This window comes from Haliaeetus albicilla, chromosome 3, assembly GCF_947461875.1.
Source record: "Haliaeetus albicilla chromosome 3, bHalAlb1.1, whole genome shotgun sequence".
Lineage (NCBI taxonomy): Eukaryota > Metazoa > Chordata > Aves > Accipitriformes > Accipitridae > Haliaeetus > Haliaeetus albicilla.
This window is the reverse complement of record NC_091485.1, coordinates 67,554,487-67,571,485: the sequence shown is the minus strand read 5'-3', so window position 1 is coordinate 67,571,485 and position 16,999 is coordinate 67,554,487. Positions and strand designations below refer to the sequence as shown.

The 16,999-nt window shown below is 41.6% G+C and overlaps 1 long non-coding RNA gene across 1 annotated transcript; it reads right to left on the bottom strand.

Annotated features, from left to right (window-relative positions):
* Positions 1–2,265: 2,265 nt before the first annotated feature.
* LOC138684606 (uncharacterized) lies at positions 2,266–15,259 on the bottom strand. Its single transcript, XR_011323857.1, has 3 exons — positions 15,109–15,259; positions 12,275–12,422; positions 2,266–2,504 (listed from the first exon to the last, which is right to left on the bottom strand). It is a non-coding gene; the product is annotated as an uncharacterized lncRNA (long non-coding RNA).
* Positions 15,260–16,999: the final 1,740 nt, after the last annotated feature.

The following is a 16,999-nucleotide window of genomic DNA, read 5'->3' as shown; positions in this document are numbered from 1 at the left end:
CTTCTGGTCTTTTCTTTTCCATCAACATGATTTCAAACTCCAGTCCTTTTGACCTGTACTGAAGGAGAGAGAAAATCAAACGCACACATCCCTTAAATTCATCACTTTAAAGTTATTTACCTCTATCCAACCAGAGTACTGGAGGGGCTTTCTGTCACAGCAATATTTGTCACTGATCTGGCTTCAGCCTCTTGCTTTTTGTTGGCACTTTAAAAGGATTGATTTTCCTTCTAAACAGGTGCTTAATTTTAAATCAGTGTTTAGCCCCATTACTCATCTAAGTATTCATTATTTCTCAGTTCACTGATATTTATTCATCCACATTTGATCAAACTGAGTTCTTCTTCATCTGCTCTTCACAGCTTCCATGCTTTGACTCTGGTCCCTGTGTACCCAGCTGTTTTTCTGCCTATAAAATTTCTCTATAGGCATTTTATTTTTTGCTTCATGCGTAGTTAGGAGCAGGAGATGAATCCTTCCTTTGAGTAATTGCTTTAATATTCATCCCTTTTTGTGCCTTTTCGTGTGCATTACTTGCTTTTTGTACACGTGGGATTTGTGTCAGGAGGTGTTAATTTCTTCCTCTGACGTGGGTGTTGTAAGTGACAGGCGTTAATAAGGTTTGATCTATGACTTTCACTTTATTCAACTTAAGGATTTTTCTTCTCACTTTAGCTGTCTCTTTAACACCTTTGATAGATGGTGTACAACTGCATATCAAGGCATATTAGAGAGGTCTCATTGATATTTATATGTTTAGGATGTACTCCACTCACTCTCGCTGTGAACTAATCCCTTGACTGAAGAGCTTTTCATTTTCTGCTCATACTTTCACATTTCTGCCTTGACTTCCAAGGAAAATGCATCCAGTCCTTCCCAAGGGAGCCTTGGAAAGGGCAGGAAAAATTAAGAGTCACAAAGACAGCAGTGTGACAAAGAAATATCCACATGTTTGTTTAACCCTTGCTCTTCTCCCAGAAATTAGATTTGATTTTTGCTGAGACTGAGGATTTTCAGTAGTTACTAATAAGGATAGCCTTCCCCAAAAAACCTTTCCTCAGGTTGAGACTTAGCCCTGGCAGCAGTGACTCAACTGCTACAAATTCCTAACTGGGAATAAGCCAACCATTAACCTGGTTTGGAGTCTTTCCAGAAAATGATGGGCAGAAAGCAACTTTGCACTTGCCTCTGGGAGCCCCACAGACTCCAGCCTTTCCTGCATTTGATGTATTATCCACATATCATTGCAGGGAGCTACTGTGAGATTTCACCTGCAAGAGTGGTGCATTTTTCTGCATCAAGTTCTTGCACTGAAAAATGATATTTCCTTTGGAAGGGGCAACATGGTCTTGTTGAGGAGTTGGTACTAATAGTGTTAACTTAGATCCTGTTCCCATCTCCATAAGCTGCTGCTTCTGCTAGCTTACTTGTTATATTAAATGCTACCTTGGCTAGTACCAGGGCTGCAGCATAGATGTCCGCAGCTGAACTGTTTAGCCTCTCTCTCTAGTCAGTGAAGAGAAATGGGAATTTCCACGGGGCAGTTCATTGCATCCAGGAATAGATAGCAAAGCTGGAAAGGAAGCCTGTCAAGACACAAGGACTAACCCAGATGTTGACCTCTGTGTGGTGTAATATAAGTGCCACATTCAAAATTCAGATGACATTAACCCCAACCTTGCCTTCTCTTCAATGACCTTTTGCAATGCTTTTTACCTTCCCATGATGTTTCCTTGGTACAGAAGAGCACAAGGATCTTCCCAGCCTCACAGTTGTCTGCAGACATGCTACTCTGGGCTCACTTTATTGGCTTCCTGCTGAATATTGGCCCAAATTTAAACATACTGGCAAAGCTTTGGAAAAAATCATTTAAAATCTCCATCCTACCAACAGCCCTTAATCCTGTTGGTTTCTGTGGTAAAGTTTCTGAACAGGAGTTGAGTAGTTCAGTGTTTATCCTATTTGGGCAGAAAAGGCCCATATTTTCTACCAGACCTCAACTTCTGCATTTTGGGATGCCCTTGAAAACTTCCGAGAGAATGAGAAACTTGCCTACCATGAAAGTCCACCAGCATAAGGGCTTTCTCAACAGCCAAACCATGTCTCTGCAGCCTCCAGCATCTGAGGTGGACTGGACCGTTGCCATTTGCCAGCACCAATATAAATCTCCTCGCAGTACTCTCCTCACCGAGCAACAGGTCATTAAGTTAATAACAGTAATTTAAAACTATAATTATCCCACCAGCAGGGAGAGAGAGAACAAACTATGGAAGAGCCATTCATTTATTTCTTGATCGGTGGGGTGTCCTAACGCTACAGAATATGCCACCGTGAAGAGAAGAGTCCCATTTCCAGTGAATAGGAACCCACATCACAAGAAGTCACATTAACAGCCATAGCAGAGAGGTCAATGAATTTACATTGATCCAGGGTACCAGCTGGAAATGGCAGGGGTTCTTTCCACAGCACCACGTCCTGCTGTGCCATTGCTTATCTTCCATATGCTGTGGGAATAAATAGAAAATGTTAGCCTCTAACTGCCTTACAGCCAATAAATGTCACACAGGATTATTTTTTTTTTTAAATAACCATTTACATTTAATTTGTAGCTGTTGAAATGGGAGAGGGGAGGAAGGAAATTCACCTGTATTTATGTATCTTATGATTTCTTGATGATTTTGTCAGACCTGCCCTGAGTTAGTCATGCGTTTTCCTGTCAAAGAGAATGTTTCTCTCAGAGTTTCATTGGGTTAAGTACATGTTTTGATTGACTGTTAGAAATTCCTTGCTGTAGCTCTGCACTGAGGGGAGAAAAAAACTGCAGTCAAAGAGAATAAAACTCCTGAGGACTCGGTTCTCTGTCACCTTGTACTAAATTTGGCCATTCACAGCTGTGCTAAGCAGATGTAAAACTCACAACAGGAGTAAGCATCCACTTTGCAGTCATGTAAGTAACCCTACAGGGTGCCAGGCATCAAGGAGTCGAGTCTTTGTAGTGGAGAGTCTACAGATTATGGAAGAAAATGGACTTTCAGCATGTATGTATTTTAAGTAGCTCTGTGTGTATGTGTGTTCATAAACAGATAGAAAATAAGCATTTCAGACTAGCCATGCCTCATCCCTTTGAAGCTATGCCATCTGAGTCATCAAGAAACTTGTTAAGAGCTCCATGGCACAAACGTTAACATGACTGTGAAGAGATGTTGTTTTCTACTTCCAACACTTGGACAAGGATTCATCTGTAATGGTCAGGCGGGAAGTAATCAACAGAATCAATGTTGCCTGCGGTGCCTTTCATCTCATCCCAAAGTAGTCATCTCAGGCAGCTGAGATGAATCATGCCCGATCATTAGTTATGTAAAGACATTAGATACATAAAATTAGAATGAATCTCACTCTTGAGGTTTACATCTGAGTGAGAAATCTTCATGATCTCTGAAGAAAACAAGAAAATATCCCCAGGGATTTTCTATTTCTGTCCTACCAAAAGCAAACATAATTTGGTTTGGTTCTCACTGATGGGCTAGAAAACAGAATAACTTTAGAGACCACAACTCCCGAAGTCAGTAAAAGGGAATTCTGTGGACATTAATGGGTTTTGAATCAAGCCTGCAAGAAGAGGCTGAAACACATCTTTACATCAAATACCTACTTGAGGTAGGAGCAATGTCATACCTTTTATCTTTGGTTTTCTGCCCCACAGACTTGCTGGCGGCCTCCACCCATGAGGTCCCCATTAGTCTGCTTTGCCCCTTTTCACACCTTCGTTTGTTCCTGACCTGTTGCTGGACTTTCTTAGCTGTGTGGGCAGAACTGTCTGTGAAGCTGTGGTGGATGAAGCCCACTTTCACAGAAACATGTCGGACTTTTTTCTAAAACCAGTTTAAATTCGCTAGTACAGTTCATCACAAGGGGGTGTGCAGACACATGTGAAGGGTTATGTGGGCGTGAGAGCAGAAAGGGACAGATACACCTCGGGCAGGCATTGCTGCCAATGCTTCGTCTTGGGCAACCAAAGCCTGAGGGTTTTGATCATGCAGTGGGAGTCTCACACGCTTCATGGTCTGATCACCCCTGAGCTTTCACCCTTCTCAGAGTGCTCTTTGGTACTACAAAAGAGAGACTCTCAGCAAAAATTCCGCTCTGATATAGCTGCCTTTTTTCCAAGTATCATATAGTGAAAAATGCTATGGTGTTCCATGGTAATGTGAACCACTTGATTCAATATTTAGCAACTTAAACAGGTGCCAAGCAGTAATTTGGGTATTTTCCAGAAACATAGTTTATCATTGGAAAATGCCAGTTTGTTGAAATCAAGACTTTTCTTGGGGATATGCCAGTTTTGATGAAATTTTCATAAGAAAGGTTTCCATGGTAGGATAGGATTTCTGGTCAAAATGCCAAAGAGAAAGAGAGATGCTTTTCCTTCCACTAGGAAAGCCAACATGCTATTGTTAGGGCACCTGCTGAGGTCAGGACATCCAGGCCCAAATCCATACCCAGACCACAACGTTGGACCTGGCTGCCCAGTTACCTGGTTGACTAGCTTAGCAGCCCATTTGCTATTCTCAGTTGACTGTGTTTCAGCATCTCCTATAAAAGCTATTCTGCATTCTCTGAACAATTATTGGTGTAGGAATTTGAACCCTAGTCCAAACAACAAGGCTTGAGTCTCAGCCAAGCTCTTTTTCCTTTCCTGGCCAAATATTATTTATTCATTAGAAATGTAGTCATTGGAACGAGTAGCTATTCCTCACTTAGCCTTACTGTGTGCCCCCAAGTCTCATTAGTTGTGTCTATGGAACAACAAAGTGTGGTGTCCATGTTTATATCCATATCTAGTTTGCCTTCCACCCACATAGCAACCTTGTGGATAGTCCCCAGTTTGTGTGTTGATGAAAAAGTGCTGAGCAGCAACATGTGAGCCAAAAAGTTGCCTGAGTGGTCCCACATGCTCTGGTGGGCACATCCCAGCTACACCTAAATCCAACAGAGGACCTTAGTGAATGTCTGGTGAGTGGGTCCGGTCTGGGCTGCAGACTAAGGGCCATCTCAATAAAGAGAGTAAATGCAGACATTGACCTCAACAGGAGTTAAGGACATGGAGCAAAGTGCAAGATGCCTGTTAGGGTTGTTTGGATCCACATACTTAAATGAATTAGTTGAAATAAGGAGAAGTCTTATTTGTTTGAATTCAGTGAGGGGTGCTGGATATCAGCTTTTGGGTTTGGCATGTCTCTGATGTCTCCAGCTGAGTGAACTTCTGACTTTTTTTGCTGGTAAATTTCCACAGTTTCATGTCCTTAATGTCATCCAAGCAGACAAAAACAGCAGATTTTTTTTTTTTTTTTTAACCAAGAACCATTTCATTATACTCGGAGCTGGTGAAATAACCTCATTGTGGATAATAATCAGTGAGAAGTTTTCTAAGTTTTCTCCATGGAGTAAACATTATTTGCAAGTACATGATCCCTCAGGGTTCTCTGAGGTACAGTAGTGAACAGCAGCATAACCAAGGTCTTTCTTATCTAGAGACTCAATGCTTTGGATTAGGTAGGAAAGGGTACATAGGAAGCTTACAGTGTCTGAAACTTTTTCATTCTATATCCCACTGCCCCGTGTGTTGAATCAAGGCAGAAAAAGTGTATTTGTGTACTCAGTTATGGGGAGGGGCAGGTTCTCACTGTTGCTGAGTCAGAAAGAGTAGGTTTAGTGCGGGAGGAAGGGGAAGTGTAAAGACTGCAACAGTTGTTTATCCAGTCTAATTTCCAGTTACACCACTTGACATCCCCCCCAGTCATGAGATGATAGTGTGAGAAAGAAGCTGCACAGCGGCTGCCTCTGCCCCGCCGCAGCAGGCACCCGTTTCCGGAGAGCTGAGATGTGGGCAGAGCTTTGGCTTTGCTTAGTCAAACTGGTAGTTGTGGGAGCAAAGGGTACTACTGATAAGGGCGAAGGAAAGGACAGAAAACAACCGAAGGGAAAGTCTTTGTGGGAAAACTTCTACGCTTCCTTTACTAACAGCTGCCAAAGACACCCACCATGACCCTGAAGGTAAAGACAAACTAAGGCGCTTGTTACTACCACAGTCATTTCTCACTTTCACAGTGCCACCGGTTTGTTGGTCTTTCCTTAAAGGGTGAGTTGCGTACGTGGTGCAAGTGACACTCAGCTGGCACTTGGCAGTTCTGAAATCTCACATACACACAGCCCTCGCTCCCTGAGGCACCCAGGCGAACATGCATTTCCTTCTAATGTAACAAAGGGGTCATCAGGAGAGTAATAGATTATTGATTTTTTTCCGCTGGTAAATTTAATAGAGGACAGACAGATGGAGCTTTGAAGATGAAAAGAGTAACATTGTCAAAACAAACAGATGATAAAGAAGATTCATCTAGCAAACAGCTCACTTTAAGGCATTAGTTTGGGGCAATCTATGGAGCGTAAGGTGAACATCTATCCTCAACATGCCATCCGTTTCTAGACAGTCTGTACTGAAATAAAAATTGACTGCAATTCCACCATCAGGACAAATGTCTTCTACAGTATGAGCATTTTAAATATTTATGTTTTCAACCATTATGGTATAGTCCTATGCTTTATTACATTTATATAGACTTGCAAACATCTAATAAACAAAAAGAAAGATTAAAATCCCACTGCTAGAGAAACCTGGACATTTGTTACTTCCTTTAGTCATTTGGGAGGGAGCATGGCAAGAGTCTCAAAGGGCTGGGCCTCTGTTGCATAGCTTATAGACAACGTCTTATCAACGACAACCAAAAGATCTTAGGCACTAGTTTAGCAATGCATGCAATGAAATCCAGTCTTGGTTAACAAAACACCTAAGTCCATGCCTAAGTTACACGTTTAACAGTGAAGAGTTAAATGTGTTCTCGAGTCCCTCACTGGCCAGGGAGCTATGGTAGCTAAGTGGCTGCAAGACACTATTAGCTGCCACATCATGCCTGACCCATGCGTCACTCTGCCATCTGGCTTGGACCCAAAATGCAAGCAAATGCATTTTCATCTCTTCTCAGCAGACTGCAGCCACACCTGCAACCCCAGGATCTCACCTGGGAATGTGACAGCTCAGTGGAAGGGCAACAGACACAGATTATTGTCATAGGAGGTACCAATTTCCATGCACTGCATTTCTTCGGAAAAATGAGTCTTTCTCTCTTTCTCTGAAAAGTCATAACACAAAGGAAAAAGTGTTTGTTAGATGAGGCTATTGAGATGTAGCCAAGTGTTTGGAACGAAGGCAATATAGCATTCAAATTGTGGTTAATTTGCACATTGGAGTAGAGATGGAAGTTCATTGCAGACATTACAGAGGTAGTCATAATGCAGACTCTTACTTGGGTCTAAATCAATTGTTTCCTTCAAATCATAAAAGGGTCTTAAATATGTATAGATGAGAGACCATCAGTAAATTTTTATTTATTCATGAACCTCTGTCTCTACTAATTGCTGCATTTTCAAGGATAACAGAAAATGCAACACAGTCCTTCCTTCCCTGACTTCCTTCTTGATTATAGCAAGATCTGATGAAATAATTAATTGCTGCAAAGATTGTACAATTAAATGCCTGTCTATTATTTCACAGGTATGAAAATAAATCAGGATTCATTTTATTGTATTCAAACATGGCTATAAAATTTACATGGGTGGCATCAGGACCAGACCTCATATACAGTTCATTCAATTGCTATGTTAGTAAGCTTTGAGGAAATTAGAGCTTCGAAGCAGTTTATCATCTGGCAGAATGTACAAATTTCACCAGAGATCCCAGCAGCAATTACAAACTCCACAATACTGAGCTACGAAAAAGTTTGTAAATACTAAGTTTTTAAGAAGTTCTCCAAGGTCCAAGCATTTGGTGCAGATTGTATCAAAATGAATCAATCAGCCTCCTGGGTAAATAGTCAAAGATTTTAGCCAGGAATGGAGTAAATATTATATATAGTGTGTATATATATAATATTTAGGCTAGGTTATGCTAGTTCTGAGACCCAGAAATTGAATTTCTTACTTTTTCCCCTCTCTCCCTCAGAATCAAAAAGAGAATAAAACCCTCTCATTTTTCATAACCCTGCCTCAAAAACACCGACTCTGATTTAGCTAAAACCTCCTGGAGAACAAACATGCTTCTCACAGAAGGCCATGCACCAGAGAGCAGAAGAGAAACAGAGGGGTTCCAGGAAACATTTCTAAGTCAAGCTGGTAGTGTGGAGTAAACTTCACACAGAGGTGACTGAGGAGTTCTGGTGCCTTTTTTTTTTTTTTTTCTCATTGTGGTAAACAAAAAGTCATTTCATCAAAATGTAAACTGAACAAAGAAACCTACTGACTTTTTTCTGGAAGGACTTTGGGGCCTTTATATGGGCAAAACTGGAACAAAAGCAATTACTGTGGTGTTCTGAGGCCCTATAGCTGGGGCAAAGGTTTGGAATAAGTGATAATCAGTAGGTTCAGTCTTTCCTAACTTATGCAATAAAACCAACCCCCATTTGCCTGCCTTGTTTATTTTGGCAGTAAACTTTCTAAAATAAAAAGATTATCTACCCCTGTCTATGCAGCAAAACAGGAGCCAGATTTGAACTGGGGCTTCTGACCTGTGTTATTTTATAAACAGTCATGTCCTTGTGCATTTATTTCTAACTAACTGTTGCCAACCAGCTATACAGACTCTGACCATGTACTGCGTGGTGTGTTTGATGGCGAGACTCTGAGTGTCTCTGCTGCTGTGGGAGCCACATTGGCGATGGATGGAGCAGGGACTGGAAACATCCCCCAACCAGACAATGCTGCAGGTGCCATTTCATCGCAAGGACTCACTGCAGGGAAAGACTAAGGATGCTGCTTCTCTGTTTCAAGGATAAAGATGAGGACTGGAGTTGTCCTTAATGAATCTGCTCTTCATAAGACACTCTGAGCATGTAATGTTAAGCTGGGTGCTGGCTATACTAGGATTACCATAGTCGCTCCTAGGTATTTAAAACCCTAAAACCCAGGCTGTTCCTGATTTTCTCCCTCTAGGCACAGACTCTATGTCCTTTTATCTGTGCAGTAAAATCTTATGCAGTGTTTCTTTATCAACCTCCAAACACAGTCCATGTCAGGCTGAAAAGCTTTCATTGAGAATACTTTGGCAGATAACTACTAACTTTGGCGTCGTATGCAGCAGGGCAAGTGGCGGCGAGAGTGGATCTGAGGACGGGTGCTGTTATCCTTGGATTCACAGCTCACTTCTGCTGCAGCTTTTAAAACCTGCCTTGCTTCTGTTCTCCAGTCCCCAGCCTTCATCTACTTTAAGCACTGTAGTGTCAGCTCAAAGTCACGCAGTGACTTCAGTTCCCAGATCCATATTTAAGCTAGTTTCTATAAGCTGACTACAGCGAACCTGGGGGGTTTGGCTCAACATGAAATTGCAGAATGTGACACAGAGAGTTAAACCTAGCCAAGGAGGATTTGGGTTTGTTTTCTCTCCTAAAAAGAAGCTGTAATCCATTCAAAGAATTACTGAGGTATTTTGGAATCAAGCTAGCTCATTTCTGAAGTTCGCACCGAGGTAATGTGTTATTAACCTCAATTGTTCTGTTTTAATCTTCTCTGTCCATGTGAGCAGAGCTCCGTTTTGGCTCTAGCTTAATTAAGAAAATATTCATCTACCATCCTGACAAACCTCAGAAGTGAAGGGAGCTGTGTGAAGGAGAGGACAGTAAAAGGCATGGCAGTGCTATATTCTGCTGAGGCAAAAAAAAGGATAGACACTGTTTTCCAGACCATTTAATACCATGGGTTTATATATCACAGGCTTACTCGAGTGAGCAGAGGTTGCATCTCTCACCAAGAGTGTCTGAGCCCCAGGGTGCTCCCAGTTTCTGAAGAGGGGAGGCAGCCCAGAAGGAGGGGAGCTGCTAGGCTCTCCCATTTTTCAGACATGAACCAACCGAGAAGCTTCAAGTCCTTCACAAATGCCATCTGCTAATCCCCTGCTTTATTCAAAGCACCAGGGACCATGACAAACCAATAGTGACTGTGGCTGAAGAAGTTCTCCAGAAGCTACCAGTTGGCACTTTTCAGCGGTAACTGTAATCCAGGCTTACTGGCCAATTCCTTCTGAGCTGATTTTTTGCTATGTAAAATGGGTCTGCCTGCTCCGCTGTACTGATAGGCAGAAGTAAACAGGAGCCAGAAAGCCTGGGAGTGGAGCTAATGGGAAATGCCAGCTAGCACGGTGAGACATGATGTGTGTGCTTAGTGCAGAAGTGGTCGTGTTTCATGGCCTGTAGTATGCCCCAGGTCAGGCTAAAAAATCTTAAAGACCTTCCCATCTAGGAAATATGGATGACTACTTTGCTATTTCTTAAAAAATCATTAGTTGTTTATTTGTCCTAGAAAAAATCAGAAGCAGTGTCACAACCTGGGAGTAGCTTCACCAGTTTGCCAGCCCTGCTCGCAGCCAGAAGGAAAGGGTGGTTAGGGCAGATGGCAATAGGAAAACATCTGGCACAACACCTGGCAGGGCTACAAGGTGGGGATGTGGGTGGCTCCGTCTTCCTGAAGGGGGCCTCAGCTCTCAAAAGACTAGAAAAACTTCTCAGGACTGTGCAAAAGCTGTTCTACAATAACAGTGCAATATAGTCTATGTAGTGTCTCCAAATAGCTGCTCATGTCTCTTCTCTCTGTCTTCTTGGCAAAGAGATCCAGATGCTGATTTCACCAAAGTCAGCAGATTTCACACTCCTTTTTGCTGTTTCCTGTGAAACAGTTTGTGTCTTCGTCTTTCTCTTTAATTAATTCTGCATCATCCAACTGCCCCTTCTGGCATTCCTGATTTTTAACATTCTCAGGTTTATATGGTTTTCAATGATAATCCTTAAAACTAAAGTATATAGGTATCTATTTAATCCATTTTTCTGCTTCCCTTCCTTTTCATCTGGGTAATATGATTCTCTCCCTCCTTTTTTTTTCTGCAGGATGCCAATGCCAAAACAAAGCTAGTCCTATTACTCTGGTCATACATTTTTAATGAATTTTTGTTTCATGCTAGCTATTCCATTTTTGTGAATAGATTTCTATCTTTCTTTCATGTACTATTGTTTATAAAGCTTTCTCACAGGTCTCCCTGCTGAGACTCTCTGACAGTATGTCTCAGAGAAGCAGAAAGATGCACATTAGCCGGCCAGAGACAAGCCGGTTCCAGCACGCAAATTGGCTGGTTTCACTGAGGTTGTTGGGAGCCCAAGCACTCAATACTGCATGTTCACTCAGGCTCAGCACAGCATGAAACAGAGCTCCACAGCTTCTTGCTGGAGGTAGCTCAGGTGCAGCCAGCTCAGAAGGGTGTCAGAGCGAGCGTGTGACTCTGCACCCATCGCACAATTACACCCCCATGGCATTCGTCTCCGAGGTAGACTCCTCTAGGAAATGGCTGTCCTTGCAGCCACCTCCTGCAGGATCCTCGGTCCTAATCCTGAGGGTCTGTGGTGTCAGCAAAGATGGAAATCCCCATTGTCCTCTCAACCTCCACAACCGTATAGCACCTGGAGCTGCTTTTAGGACCAGATGCTTTTTTTCAAACAGCATTGCATAGACTATCACTCTGTCAGCTTTTCTGCCTCTGTTAGCTGTGGTTACTCCAGGAATATTTTTTGCATACTGCCTCTATACCTTCCATTCAGGTCTAGTTTATATCCATTTAGTATTTTGGTTTTGAACCTCTGGCTCTTTGGTTTGCTCTTTCCCAAGAAGCCTGCAAGGGCATTTGTCTCCAAAGTCCTTGGAAGGAGTAATTTCCCCATTATGATTCTGTGTGTCTTCATTTCCATAGTTGACTGCAATCAAGAAGGTGCAAAGTCTTTGGATTCTGGCTATTCTTGCATTTTAAACAAAATAAGTAGCAGTCTTCTCAGCTGGACAGAAGGCTTCACCTTCCCCTGCCAGAGAAGAACCTGATACAAAAGTTGTTGGGTTTTTTTCTTCTCCCCCACCACTTCTGTGCTCAAATATTCCATTGCACAGTGATCAAATGAATTGGTCAGAAAATTTCAGATCTATCACCTTCATCAGGACATTTCTTTAGCATCTAGGACCCAAAACACTGGTCTGTTAGTCCTTTTCATGACTCCAACACAGTACTATCTAAGCTAATTCAAAACCCCAAATCTAATTTTGAGGGCCCTCCATGGACCATGGTTAGCCTATACCACATCCCTGTCTCCAAAGCCTTTCTATCTTTAAAGTCTATTCAGATGGAAGGACTTACCCAAAAATTCACATTGAAGAGGCTGGAAAACCAGTCCCTGGCTTCATGTTTCATCTCCATTGGACATGTGGTTCAAAATATCATCACTGTGAGCAACAAATCCCCCTGGTTTGCCTCAGAAGCCATTTGAAATAACGAGGCTTAGATGCTACATAACAAGAAAAAAAAGAGAAGAGAAAAGATCTAAGGGTGTTCTGCAATAGCATACAAGAAAAGCAAGATTCTTCAAATACACAAATGTGGATATTTCGATGTACTTTATTTCACACAAAGTATTTAACCCATAATTTCTTAACTTCAAGTTTAAACTCTCTAGGCTGTCTTCTTGCAATGCAATTTTACAAAATCCAATATCAGTAAATACATTTTATGTGGGCAACCCGTTTCCTGGACGCCAAGTAAAAATGTGATAGGAAGACAATACTCTCACAACATTTTTATTTTTTTGAAAGAAAACCAGAGTTTCTGGAAAATTCTGCAAGTACACTGTAAATCTGGCTGCTCTGTTGGCTTCCTCTTCCAAATTCCACAGTGATACGGAGGACTTTGTACACAATAGTGGCTGACATTTGAATAGCTTGCAAGAGGTTTTTCTGTTAGCATCCCAGCCTCAAACACCCGGCAGTATTTCCATTTCCCCAAAAAAATGTTTAGAAGGAAAATAATTCAGAATTGAGTTGTCTGGAATTATTTTTGGCCTGAACTTGAATCACCTTTGGCATTAAACATGCCTTTCATTTTGGCACTTGAACTTTGCTCAAGGAGATGGGGAAGAGCACAGGCACAGTGCCATGTTTCAGAACAAAATACCCATTTCACATTACATTCCCACTGCCTGTATCTAATTGCATGTAAATATCTGACAGGAAATGGAACAGGATACTCAGCATTCAATGCTTTTAGGAAACAGATAATCGGTAAATTGCTCTTTGCTATAGTTAAAGGAGCAATTGTTTTACTGGACTGACCAAAACCAAATTGCACCAGGGATGCCAAAGAAGATTGACAATCTGTACCCTACTGGCTGAAAACGGGATAATTCTTTTCTTTTTTCTCAGTTTTTGCTGCATTTCTTTCCTAGTCTCATGTACTTGTACATGTATGATTTGTAAGGAAAAAAAAGGTTAACTTCAAATGGTGTTGAGATAGCTGTTGTGTACAGTTTTTGCTTATTCCCCAGCCAGGATAATGTCATCTATAACAATTATCAGAGTTGGCCCTACATTAAGGAAATGAGCTGTGTTCCTAATGATCATTTTCCAGCCTTTGAGACAGAAAGAGGTTCTGTGCTTTTTGAGAGTCTTGAGACAGTGAGCTGTTTGAATAATGGTAATCAAGTGGTTCAAAGACATGCAAAATTTTTTTTTTCTTTCTTTCTTTTTTTTTTTTTAAATACTTCCCTGATAAAGAAATGAGGGCAAAGAATCCTCCTGAAAAAGAAGCTTTCCAAGGAGACACAATACTCTTAACCTCCACCTAATAGTAACTGTTAATGATCTTCCTATGAAACTTTCCCCTAAGCAAGTTTCTGCTAGGCCATGACGGTGCTCAGTGAATTTATATTCACTCAGAGTCACATTTAAAAGCACAATACTCAAGGGCACACTCCTCTCCTTTGAGTTTGCAGAATTACTCTTCAGATCGCTTTAGCCAAGCTGTCCTATGTGCCTTTCCTCCTCAGTGGCACAGGGGAGGAATGGGGATGTATCTGAAGAAGGATGCTCCCTAGCCCCAACCATTCTTCTCTTTTTAAGCCCCAGATCCCAGGCTCTGGAGGAAGAAGGATCAAGTCAATTCCAAAACAGAGCAGGTGCTTTGGGTAATGTTTACTCGTTTCCAACTAAGAAATCCTAATTCTAGTGTGGTTGGTGACTGCACATTTGAATACAAGACCTCTTCTTATGTGGGCATGTTCAATCATTGCTCAGCATGACGGGATCTAAAAGGTCATGGTTGGGTCCTCACAGGTCCATGATTGACCTACTTGATCTTCCCTTTCTCATTTCACTAGAGATCGTATTCCCACCTAGTTCAATAAATTACAGAAACAAATGAAGTGATTTTTTGCTATTGTCTTTGCAGGGGATCAGGAAAAAGAGGTGCATCAGTGGGATGGCAACTTTTCTTGTCTCCTTTACACAACATGCTCTGCAAGTGGCACAGATATCGTTGGAGCAAATGTGGTTTGTGTACCCACTGCAGTCCCAGCCTAGGAAATGTAGCACTGTTTTCTTGGAGAGTCATCAGAACTTGTCATTTTGCCCAGCGTGGTTTTGTTAGTGTTCATCACATTAAAATATAAAACACCTATTAAGGAGCAAAATTCTAATTGAATGATACAGCTAGGTAGGAAAATTCAGAGATGAGCCCAGGGGACAATTTGAGTAGCTTTTGCAGTTCTAAATCATTTCCCTTATAATGAGAAAAGGAAACAGTGAGGAATAGAGTATGAATATCTAACAAATAATATTATATATGACTTTAAATAGGGTTTGTGGGCAGCAAGATTATATTTTACTTTGTACATTTCTTCATGAGAGAAATAAAATATTTTTTTTTAGAAAGCAGAGGTGCAATTTAGAGTAAACCATTTGAAGACTGATGTGCCAGATGACAATGAATTTAATGATACTTTACAGTCTTTGGCATCTCTAACAGTAGGATAGTGAAGCACTTCATTAAACTTTACAATGCCCGTGCCAGGTATTGCTATTAGAGACCACTAAAAGGAAGGTGACTTGCCCAAGGTACCACTACAGTGGCAATAAACCTCAGAAGTCTGAAGTTCATTCCCTGGTTGAACTACAAAGCCTGAAGTATGTCAGCCCACTTACCCCATCCCTCACCCTGGGGTCTGGCAGCATCGTCAGACTTTCACATCATGGAGTGTCTGGTGGCTGAATCGTGCAATCGCATCTTGTTGCCGTCTCTGTCTTCAGCCGACCTGGTGTGTCTGTCTGCTTCCTAAACACCATCTCAGCTGGAGATGAGCTAATTTTTTGTGGATTTTGTATGGACAACACCAAGTTCAGCAGTTCCCGTCTGATGTATGATTGTATGGCAGCTAAGAGACGGTGTTGCTGTTACAGAGTGAGAACATTGGCTTTTTCTAGTAGGAGAAGCAAACACAAGCAGCTCTGAAAAATGATATAGATAGCCATTTGTTTTTTAAAGATACATTAATCTTTCAGAAAAGTGTTTCTGAAGTTGCATTTGGACTTGGCTTTTGTTAACATCCCATACTGCTAATTGATTTTTCTGACCTTCCCAGCCCATATGAAAACAGGGCGGCTGGGACTGCTGAGGGAAAGTACTGTTTGCTACCACAAAAGCTGCATGGCCGGCAGCCAGCAGCACGATTACACCACGTGCCTGGAATGATAATTGAGATATTGCTCCCTTCTTTACTTGTAACCTTGATATTAGCACTGATGCAGCATTCGCTTGACAGAGTGACAGATAAGATGGGCCACAAAGATTTATTATGAAGGCACTATATAGAAGGTCCTCAGAAGGCAACACAGTGAGAGTCCACTTGGGTTCACCTGATGATGGATTGCCTCTGGAGAAAAGAAGATAAATCGTTGTTGTTATTATTATTAATTATTACTGTTGCTGTTACTGCTGTTGCTACTATTGCTATTACTATTATTACTTGCTGCATCCAAGAAGGATCTGGGACGTGCTAAGGTGGTAGTTTCTACTAAGCAGGGAGCAGGATGGAGAGGAACATCTTGTCCCAGGAGAAAGATCTACCATTTTTTACTCCTCCCATCCCCTTTGTACAGCTTTTCCAGCCTCTCCCACAGCTCTGTTTCAGTTCTCATTCCCATTTCCCTCTAGCCTGACCTCCACCCCTCATCACTGGGGCTGCAAAACTCCTGGGAAGCCTGAGGATAGCTCCAGAACTTGGATTTGCAACAAGGAATGAAGTCCTGAGCTGAAAACTGAAATCAGAAGTGGGCCACCAGCAAAGAATTTGGCAGCATCTTTCCCTGGGAATTAGACCCTTCGGAGATCTGTGGTGCTCAAGTCTGTATAGCACATAATGAGAGACAGTCCCTCTCCTCAAAAAAATTTACAGTCTAAGCTTCATAGGGGAGGCCAAAGAATGGGAAATACATGGTGGGGAATAATAATCAAGGACACAAAATGAGATTCATTGAGAGAAAAAAAACTTCACTTTAAAATCAGAAATGATGGGGGGAGGGGTCATAAGATTGCAAAGCATTACATATAGACGTAGATTAAGATAGGATTTCCAGATTTCAGTATTGCTAATTTTCAGAGGGCTGGTTTTTTTCTCGTGTTTTGGGGTTTTTTGGTTCAGTTTGTGGTGGGTTTTGTTTTGATGGTTTGGGGGGGGGGGAGGTAGTGTTTACATAGAAACCCCAAATCTGTTCCTTTTTAATTTTTGTTTTTCTTCAGGCAGGGTATTTTGCCTTTTAGGCAATGAGATTTACTTTTTTTCCAGTAAAACCCCAAGGTTTTATTTATCTTTAGGTTTAAAGTGTAAAAACTACCTCTACATTAGTTTAACCCTTCTATTCTCCTTAGTGGATCCTTTTATCAATATTTTACACCTTTTACACACATCTCATGGGTAGCAGGCTGGTAATTTTTAAGCCCAAATTTACCATAAGAAGTCAGTCCAAATTTAATAATAAAATAACTTAATAACCATACACACAGCACCAGCTGCAAAAAAAGCCTCTGAGGCAACAT